Source organism: Pinus tabuliformis, chromosome 8 (genome assembly GCF_031772625.1).
Source record: "Pinus tabuliformis cultivar Carrire ecotype Pingquan chromosome 8, CPIR1, whole genome shotgun sequence".
Lineage (NCBI taxonomy): Eukaryota > Viridiplantae > Streptophyta > Pinopsida > Pinales > Pinaceae > Pinus > Pinus tabuliformis.
The window spans coordinates 1080477617-1080487213 of NC_142294.1; the positions used below are offsets into that span (position 1 = coordinate 1080477617).

At 36.6% G+C, this 9597-nt stretch overlaps 1 non-coding gene across 1 annotated transcript; it reads right to left on the reverse strand.

Annotated features, from left to right (window-relative positions):
• Positions 1 to 9081: 9081 nt before the first annotated feature.
• LOC149239076 (small nucleolar RNA snoR86) lies at positions 9082 to 9211 on the reverse strand. Its single transcript, XR_016246902.1, has one exon. It is a non-coding gene; the product is annotated as a small nucleolar RNA snoR86 (small nucleolar RNA).
• Positions 9212 to 9597: the final 386 nt, after the last annotated feature.

The following is a 9597-nucleotide window of genomic DNA, read 5'->3' on the forward strand; positions in this document are numbered from 1 at the left end:
AATTTAGTGCTCAAAATTCAAAGTGTGACAAAGCTTGAAATTTGAATGATTGGATAGATCTTGGCGATATGAATCCAACGCAATTTGTTTCACTCAAAATCGATATTGTATACTTCTAATATCACGCTCTTATCAAATTGGCAAACAACGTAAATTTTTTAAAGTTGTGTTGTAGGTACGCCCAATCAGCAATCCGTACGTTGACTAGGCAGGTGATTGGACAAGCTGACTGTGCATTTCGAGCCAGTGGTAGCTCGCCAAGTGTCCTTCGTTGATTGGTCGAAATTTTATGGTTTTCAATTGGTTGTTGGTGTTTTTTTGGGCCAATAGTTGAGGGCCATGTGGACCGAGGGTTGCCACGTAGCCTCAAGAGGTTAGTTCAAAAATTTATTATGGAGGGCAACTAGTCCACAGGAGTCAAACTTGTGACCTCCCACCAAGCAACCACAAGCCTAACCACTAGACGATCGCATGTTTCTTATTATGTATAGCGTAAAAATTATATAAATAGTTTATATGTGGTGTCATTGGGGGAGGGGTCGAGCTAAGCCCTGGCCGTTGGCCACCCCAACGCCCACAAGACCGCAGACGGAGGGGCAAAGGGGCTAGGCCTTAGCCCGACCCACGGCCACAACACACCATATATATAACAGTCGAAAACAACGCTCGAACCGGAGGCGAAAAAGAGGAGGGGGCCAGCCCTAAGGCCACATGACAAGCCATAGAACCAGTAGCGTGCGCGAATAAGGGGAACAACCCTAAGGCCACATGACAGGCCATAGAACCAGAAGGGTGTGCGGATAAGGGGGGCCAGCCCCAAGTCAAAGGGAAACAATGCAACCCAGAGCATGGCCTTATCGTAGGGGCTAAACAAATGGCAAAGTTAGGCCCTAGAATCTTGGCCCCCAATGCAGTCCTATGCGTCATGTGGCCCTATTTTTTTGGAACTAGGGGCTTAATGGCCAAATTAACGATCCTACAATTTCGCCCGTAGAGCGGGATTGAAGGCCATTTTTGCGCGTCAATTCCGAGTTTGGGGCGTACAAGCCATGTTTAGGCCGAATTGGAGGATGATTAGCTATGGAATTGGGTAAAAACTTAAAACAAGCATAACTTACTCAATTTTTGGTCAAATGAAGTGCAGAAAGAACCCAAATGAGAGTTTTTGATAGTGTTGTATCCATTGGAGACATCAATTTTGTTGTTTGAGCTATGTAAAAGCATGTAAACACACTATTGAGAACTTAATGAAAGAGGCCCTGCATTGGAAGTTGGATTGGGAGATGTAGCTTAAGAGAGGGGTGAACTCCTTTATCATGTTTGTGTTATGTGTTTCATATATGGTTATTTGTCTCTGTTTGGCTCTAAAATTTGGTTTAAATTCACTTTTTTTGTGTTTAGTAAATTGATCCTCTAATCAAAACACACAATTTTCACTTGCAAATTGTTAAAAATCTTCAACACAATTTTCACTTGCAAATTGTTAAAAATCTTCAAGTTTACAAATTACAGATCAAGTGCAAACAACAATCAACGTACTCAATAAATCTCATAAAGGGTTAAAAGTGACATGACTCCATATGAATTATGGTATGGACGACCTGCATCAATAAAATATTTTAAGATCTTTGGAAGCAAATGTTATATCAAAAGAAATGATGATAAACTTAGAAAATTTGAACCAAGGGCAGATGAAGGCATTCTTCTTGGATACTCTTCTAGAAGCAAGGGTTACAAATGTTATAATAAAAGACTTCACAAAATTATTGAATGTGTAGATGTTACAATAGATGAAGTATCTGTATGTCCCAAATGACAAATAGAATCTTATGATGAACCTTGGACAAAGAAATCAATGAAATTGTAGGGGAAGAAGAAGATGAAGCATCAAAGAAAGAAGACATAAAAGAAATTGATCCAAAGAATACTCCATCGTGGTTTGTGCAAAAAAATCATCATGAAAGTCAAATACTTAGTAGTAAAGAAGTTGGTGTATAAACTAGAAGGAAATTCATTGGTTCATCTAGTCATCTAACTTTGTTATCTACAATTGAACCTCAAGCAAGTCAAGATGAATGTTGGATTAAAGAAATGCAAGAAAAACTTAACCAAATAGAGAAAAACCATAGTTGGGAACTTGTTCCAAAGCCATGGAATAAAAAATGCAATATGCACCAAATAGATATTCAAGAACAAGCTAATGATGGAAAAGTGATCGGAAATAAGGCATGTCTTGTCTACAAAGGGTATGCACAATAGGAAGGGATAGATTTTGAAGAAACCTTTATACCAATTGCTCGACTCAAAGCCATCAAAATGTTCTTAGCATTTGTCAGCACCGCAAATTTAAAGTATATATCATATGGATGTTAATTCTGCCTTCTTGAATGGGGATCTAAAAGAGGAAGTCTACATTAAGCAACTTGGATGATTTATTCTTGGCAAAGACAAGGATCTCATATGTAAACTCAAGAAAGCCTTGTATTGGTTAAAACAAACTCCTCGAGCTTGCTACTACCATCTTAACAAATATATGCTTCAAGAAAGGATTTGCAGATAACAACTTGGATAAAAGCAAATAGGAATAAACTCTTGGTGATAGTTGTATATGTTGATGATATCATATTTGGTAGTAATTTTGACTCAACGAGACAAGGGTTTGCAACGACCATGCAATAGAAATTTGAATTGTCCCTACTTGGTGAACTAACCTTCTTTCTTGGATGATATGTACATCAAACAAAGGATGGCATCTTTATTTCTCAAGCAAAATATCTCAAGGAGATCTTCATGAAATTTGGGATGGAAAACTGTAACCTTAAGTACACCCATGGTAGATTGTCAACCTGTAAGTAAACTTGCTCAATTTCAATGTCGATTTGGACTAATTTGTTGAACCTACTTGATTTCAATGTTGATATGGTAAGGTCAAATAGTCATATGCCTCCAACAATAGATTGTGGAAAACAAGCTTCACATAACACTTCCCTTCTTTTTCCTATGGGGCATTTGGAAATGCCCTCATTTTTATTCAGCACTGCTGAATATTCTCAAGTCTAGCACAATGATCATGGCTTACTACACGGAATTTTAATTAGTGGTCTTCAAGGCCCCAAATCCATTCAAATTCCTAAGGAGACCTGTGGACTGACTTCCCTATGGGTTTTTTTGATGGAGCTAACTTTTTTGGTTCCTATGACAGTGCTATGGTTAGTCATTTGGATATTGTTCATTCTTTTAAGCTTTATTGGCATAGTGGTAAAGGCTCAAATACCAGGGCTGAGCTTCTTGCTTTACAAGGCATCCCTTTTTGCACTAAATGGCTTGGTCTAGAGGAGGATTCAAATTAGAGGCTCCCGCTCTCTCCAACTTGCAACACAAGATCAAGATGTTGATATTGGCCTTCAGGAGGATTTCAATTTCACATATCTTCCCTGAACAAAATAGTGAGGCTGACAAATTGTCTGTTGTATGTTGACATCAATGCCAAAGTGGTAGAATGTTGGCATTATGAAAAGTTCGCATTGATGTCAACTCTTATGATGATGTTGTCACTATTGATGTCAACTCTTATGATGTTGTCATTATTGATGTCAACTCTTGATGATGATGATGATGGGCCAATGTAAGATGTAAAAGAAGATTTTCTAAATAAGAACATGAAAACAACAATGGTTTTCCCAATTGGGTTTTCCACCTAATATGCAACGCCTCTATGTGATGATGTGTATGTTGACTTGTTGATGTGGGGTAACTCTTATGGTTCACATGCATTTACAATTATATGTTACTAATGGTTTACATATGTTATCTATTTGTGCTTATATATGTTGTCATAATGTTCTACTTGTTTAAATGATGATCCAGTTAACATTGTTAAAAGAGTAAAAACAAGGTAAAGGTTGACATATCACAAAACATTGATTCACCCCTCCACCTCCGTATTTGTAACAAATGGTGACCCAATACTAGTCTTGACCCCAAAATGTCAAAAAGGTAGTAAAAACAAGGTAAAGGTTGACATATCACAAAACATTGATTCACCCCTCCACCTCAGTATTTGTAACAAATGGTGACCCAAGACTAGTCTTGACCCCAAAATGTTAAAAAGGTATTTCGCGAGTGGGACACAAGAAGCCATTTGGTCAATGATTGACTAGATCCAATTACAAAGGGTATGTGACTAGTGGGTCAAGATGCTTTCCACATGATTCTAGGATAGAACATGACGTGGTTGGATACATCAACATAACTAACTCATTCAATCTTTTCTTGGATGAAATTTAAAAAAAAAATGTACATATGAGAAATAAATATGTCCTTAGTTAAGAGGAAGTGTTTAATATTGGGTAGAGATATTGTCTAAACTATATTAGACCACAAAATAGAAATTCAATTTGTAATCAAGTCAACCTCAAAATTAAAAGAGGGAAAAGAAAATTTTTTATTTTTAAATTTGCCTCCAAAGGTACACACTAGCTCAAATTGTTTAAGTTGTTTAAGTCAAATACAATATTAAGAGACATGCCCATTAGGTCACCTCAAGACAACTATTTATATCCACTCAACCTCCTCTCTCAAGCAAGCAATTCCAAGGAGTGACAAATCATCCTTAGAAGGTCAAATTAAAGCAAGGGAAACCAAGCTACATATTTGTGTTAGAGGAAAAGGGAAAGTCAAAATTATATCTCTTGAAGGAGGGCCAAAGCCCTAAAAGACTAATGGAAGTAGGTCGAAAGGTCTCAACTTGTTGCAAGAAGGCTAAAGTAGCCTCAAGTATGAGAAACAAAAGAAAAGGAGTCACAAATAGATAAACATTGGCAACAGAGATTAGAGACCTGGGTGACAAGGACAAGTTGTCTTAGGCCTAGGAAGTACCTTAAAGGCCTAGGAGATAACCCAACTTGTACTCATAGCCTAAGAAGAGGGCAACTAAAGAGTTTTTGTGCTTGTTGTTCATGGAAAAAATGGTTGGTTTAGCCCTCAAATTTTGTTCATGGGAGAAGGATTATTCTAGCCCTAGGAGTTCTCAAGTTGTCTTGTGAAACTCAAATTGTTCTCTTATTGAATTAAAAAATTTATCTTGAGAAAAGATTGTTGCATTTTTCTAGTTAGGGCTTTCACAAGGTAAATTTTGTCTCTTGTGCTCTATCATTATTGTTTTTAATATAGAGATTTTATAAGTACAATTACTTAACGATAAGTGAATTTGATTTCTCCAATCACAGTGAGAGTGGAAAATTGGATAGCACTCCATGGATAATATTTTAAGGCAAAAGTGCCATGGATAGTGTTTTAAGGGAAAAGGACGGTGAGCAGTCTTGTATCAATGCTCACACACTTGCCATCTTCTTCTACAAGGTGACAATATGCATACATGATATTAATGATAAGCAAAGGGACCAACAAGACAATGTCTTAATGGCATTTTATATTATATATGACAAAATTCCAAAAGCTGAGACATTTGTTTAACCAATAAAACTTGTACATTGTGAAATTATTACATAGCCATATTATATATGACAAAATTCCAGAAGCTGAGACATTTGTTTAACCAAAAAAACTTGTACATTGTGAAATTATTACATAGGTTGTTGAAAGAGATTATGGGAGATGTTGCAGAACACATCAGATAGTATGTGCCACAAAACCCTAGAGGCTTTAAACTTTGACTAACTAATATAGCTCACATTGTGAAATTAGTATACATTTTGTTGAAAAAGATCATAGAATGCATCTATCCCATTGTGTAAACTTTGATTTGCACGAGGGATTAGGGATGGATTCCACTCTAGCTCATCCGAAAAGCGAATGCGGAGAAGAATGACAGGAGACAATTAAAGCATAAGAAAATCGCAGAGAGCAAGTAAGAATAAGGATTTTTGTTTCTTCACTGAAAAATTGACAAGTAAGATCCACCTCTATAAGGATTTTTGTTTACTCCAATTCAAACTGTCAAAAATATTATCATATTGGTTGTATGTAAAACCAATATTATGAGCCAAATAACACCAGATCTGTACTGATATATGGCACTTCAAAAAAAAAGATGTATATTATCCTCCCCACATACCTGCACAACAAGCACATCCCTAGTAGCCCTTGCCATTCTCTTCTGTAGATTTTTCCATGTTAGATTTTTGGTTTTCCAAACAAACCAAAAAAATAATATAATCTTAATGGGCATCTTAGTTCTCCAAAATTAAAAAAAAACCAACATACCTCACCTGTGTTATGGATCACCTGGTAGCATAGGTTCTTATATACATCAGCCACCACTACTACTCCGTTCAGGTTGACTCCAATTAATTGCATCACAGTCCAAACATGTTCCCATTGATTTGCCAGCTGGGCCATCAGTCCTAAATCCCTCTCTTTTCCAAATGACTTGGTTCCAAAAGCATATACCCCAACTCTTAATATACTATATTAAGGCCTTCAATATACTCAAATCCCTTTAGTACCAAGAATATGGTCCAGTCCAATCATGGCCCGGTGCCTTGACCCAAGTCTCCAACCCAAGTTCTGCAGAAAATACTTTTTAATCTTGTTCACACTTGAGCCATATGGCTGATCCCACGGAAGTCCCAATGGATCATCTACACATCCAAACAGTGAATGCTTCCTTAAGGTATTTATATCTTACAATATTTCCCATTTATATCTTACAATATTTCCCCATATGCCTACCCCAAATAATCCTCTCCACAATGTCTTATACGGCAACGCCCATCAGAAACATCTCAAGTTAAAAATACCCCAGCCACCCAGTTTTTTAGTCAAAGTAATGTACTCAAGTTAACCAAATGATATTTGTATGTATGTGTCGCACCAAACCATATGTATTGTGCCATAATTCGGTTAGGAGTTTGATAATAGTGTGGAAAGTAACATAATTGTGCCCAGTGGACACCCAGTTGTATGATCACAGATTGGATGAGGGTAATACAACACCCCAATAAAAGAATCTGAACTCCCCCTCCCAGTGATTTTCTTATAGAATCTATCTACAAGCTACAACTAGTCATTGATTCAATACCAACAGAGGTTTGATATGATAACCCAAGTATTTTATGACTCCGGCCAACGTATCGGTCTCCACCCCAAAAAGTCTCTGAATGTACGCAGCATCATCTATATATCACAAGCCATATAATACGATAGACTTTCCGAGGATTCATGATAAAGCCTGTGGCCTTTCCAAATTTTGTAAAGCTGAAATAATGCAAGCCATTGAAATCTATCTATCATCCCCATAATACACCACATATGTAAAATCTTGATTTGTCCAACCAAGGACAATGCACCAAAATTAAACTCTATCATAAAGTTTTCTGTGTAAGGTGAGGCCATCCATTGCCAATATAGCTAGACAACCAAAGGGTATCCTATAAAAGATAAGATGATAAAATGCAAGAAGTAAATCAACAAATGGCTTCCTATAAAAGATAAAATGCAAGAAGTAAATCAACAAATGGCTTCCTATAAAAGATAGAATGCATGAAGTAAATCAACAAATAGCCCTAGCAAAGAAATCCAGAAAGTAATAGATCTGATCAGATCAGACCAATGTGTCCTAACATACTTAGCTAGAGAACCAAAGGGTCTTCTATAAAAGATAAGATGCAAGAAGTAAATCAACAAATGGCTTCCTATAAAAGATAAAATGCAAAAGGTAAATCAACAAATGGCTTTCTATAAAAGATAAGATGCATGAAGTAAATCAACAAATGACCCTAGCAAAGAAATCCAGAATGTAATAGGTCTGATCAAATCAGACCCATGTGTCCTAACATCGTTAGGCATTGCATAGAAAGGTGTTAATCCTCTACATCCATGATGTTAAATTGAATTCAACATCAAGGGAGCTTAGTTCGACATTACAAATAGGAATAAGAGATAAAATTAACAATTTTTATCCATACAAAGTCATTTATCGAGTTAGCTATGAGAAAAAAATGACACTTGAATTTACGCTGCAATGGTTATCCCCTGCTAAATCTATTCAATTACATTTTTATTTCCATGATGTTAAACTGGGTTTCGTTCGGCAATATTTAACATAGACGGAGCTTAGTTCAAGCTAACAAAGTGCACTCACAGTAACAGTCATTTTCTCATTTCTAGAAATTTATTTATGAAATCCTGAATTTGTAATTAGAATCAACAGTTTGGATGGTAGGTGATTTTATTTGTTATTTGCAAGGGAATGGAACATTCAAAATAGATACCATCCTGAATTTGTAATTAGATTCAACAGTTTGGGTGGTAGGTGATTTTATTTGTTATTTGCAAGGGAACAGTTTGGGTGGTAGGTGATTTTGTTTGTTGGACAAGAAACTACAGAAACAAAAACCAGATACAAATAAAAATATATATAAATAATATAAATAGAAGAATTCAACCAGAAAATACTTGCGACATAAGTACAACTGTGCCAACCGAATTATTCACTCAAAATAACAAAGGGATTAACCCTTCCAAAAAGTTCAACTTTGGAACGAGTTAGACAGAGAAATGCTGCACATGGGGAGAAACAACCCAACATGGAATCTATCTATTCCGAACAAAATTCTTGTTAAACAAGTTATATAAATGAGCTAACGCCAATACTAGAAGAAGAGGTAGCAGACAATACATTCAACTGACAGAGGCAGTGTTGGGTCATATTCAGATATATATAATTTTATCAATACTACAAACACACATGGCATATTCCCATATATATATAATCTTATCAATCAACTGAAACGGGGCTGACCAAATCTATAGACAAATGCGGCCCTCTGTAATTTCAAAGCCTTTGAATGGCAGAATAGAATATTAAATAACAGTCTTAAACATGCAAAAAACTTATCCTAATATTTGCTCCAGCAGCAGCATCACACGCACGACCAGTAACTGTAACCACATTATAGGAGTTACAGACGATGACAAAAATTCCTCTTGACTGGATCTACAACCTTAATAAGCCAAATCTAAAACCAGGCACACATTAATCGACCAAAAATGCGAACCAAACAATAAAACAAGTCAAAAAAACACATCGAAATGTTATTTCGAGAAACAAAAGGGGAAAATGTGGCAAAGTGTTCGAGGCTCGTTACGCATTGAGAATCGTAGCAGCACGGAGATTTTGCTTCAACATTGTTATTGCCGCCTCTCAAAACAAACTTTGCCATCGCTCTAGTGAGCGGCTAGATTGCTCTGCTAAGGCGGCGTATTATTTATCCATTCATTTCACATAACCATAGAAAAATAGAATAAACGCTAATCTATTTCATTAAATGACCAGATCCATGAAAAAGGAGAGCGTCAAGATGGCCGGAAGATCGAAATAGACTGAAAAGACAAGTACCGACTTCGCTTTCCATTCCATGGAACTAACGGAGGGGCTAAAGCAAATAAATAGAGGCTTAGCTTCATCAGAGAGAAATGGAAACCCTAACCCTAATGGGAGAGAACAACTAACAACTTTTTTCCCGTTCCTACCCTAACCCTAATGGGAGAGAACAACTAGCAACCTTTTTCCGTTCTTACCCTAACCTTAATGAGAGAGAACTACCAAACTTTTTAGTTCTGAACCTTACTCCG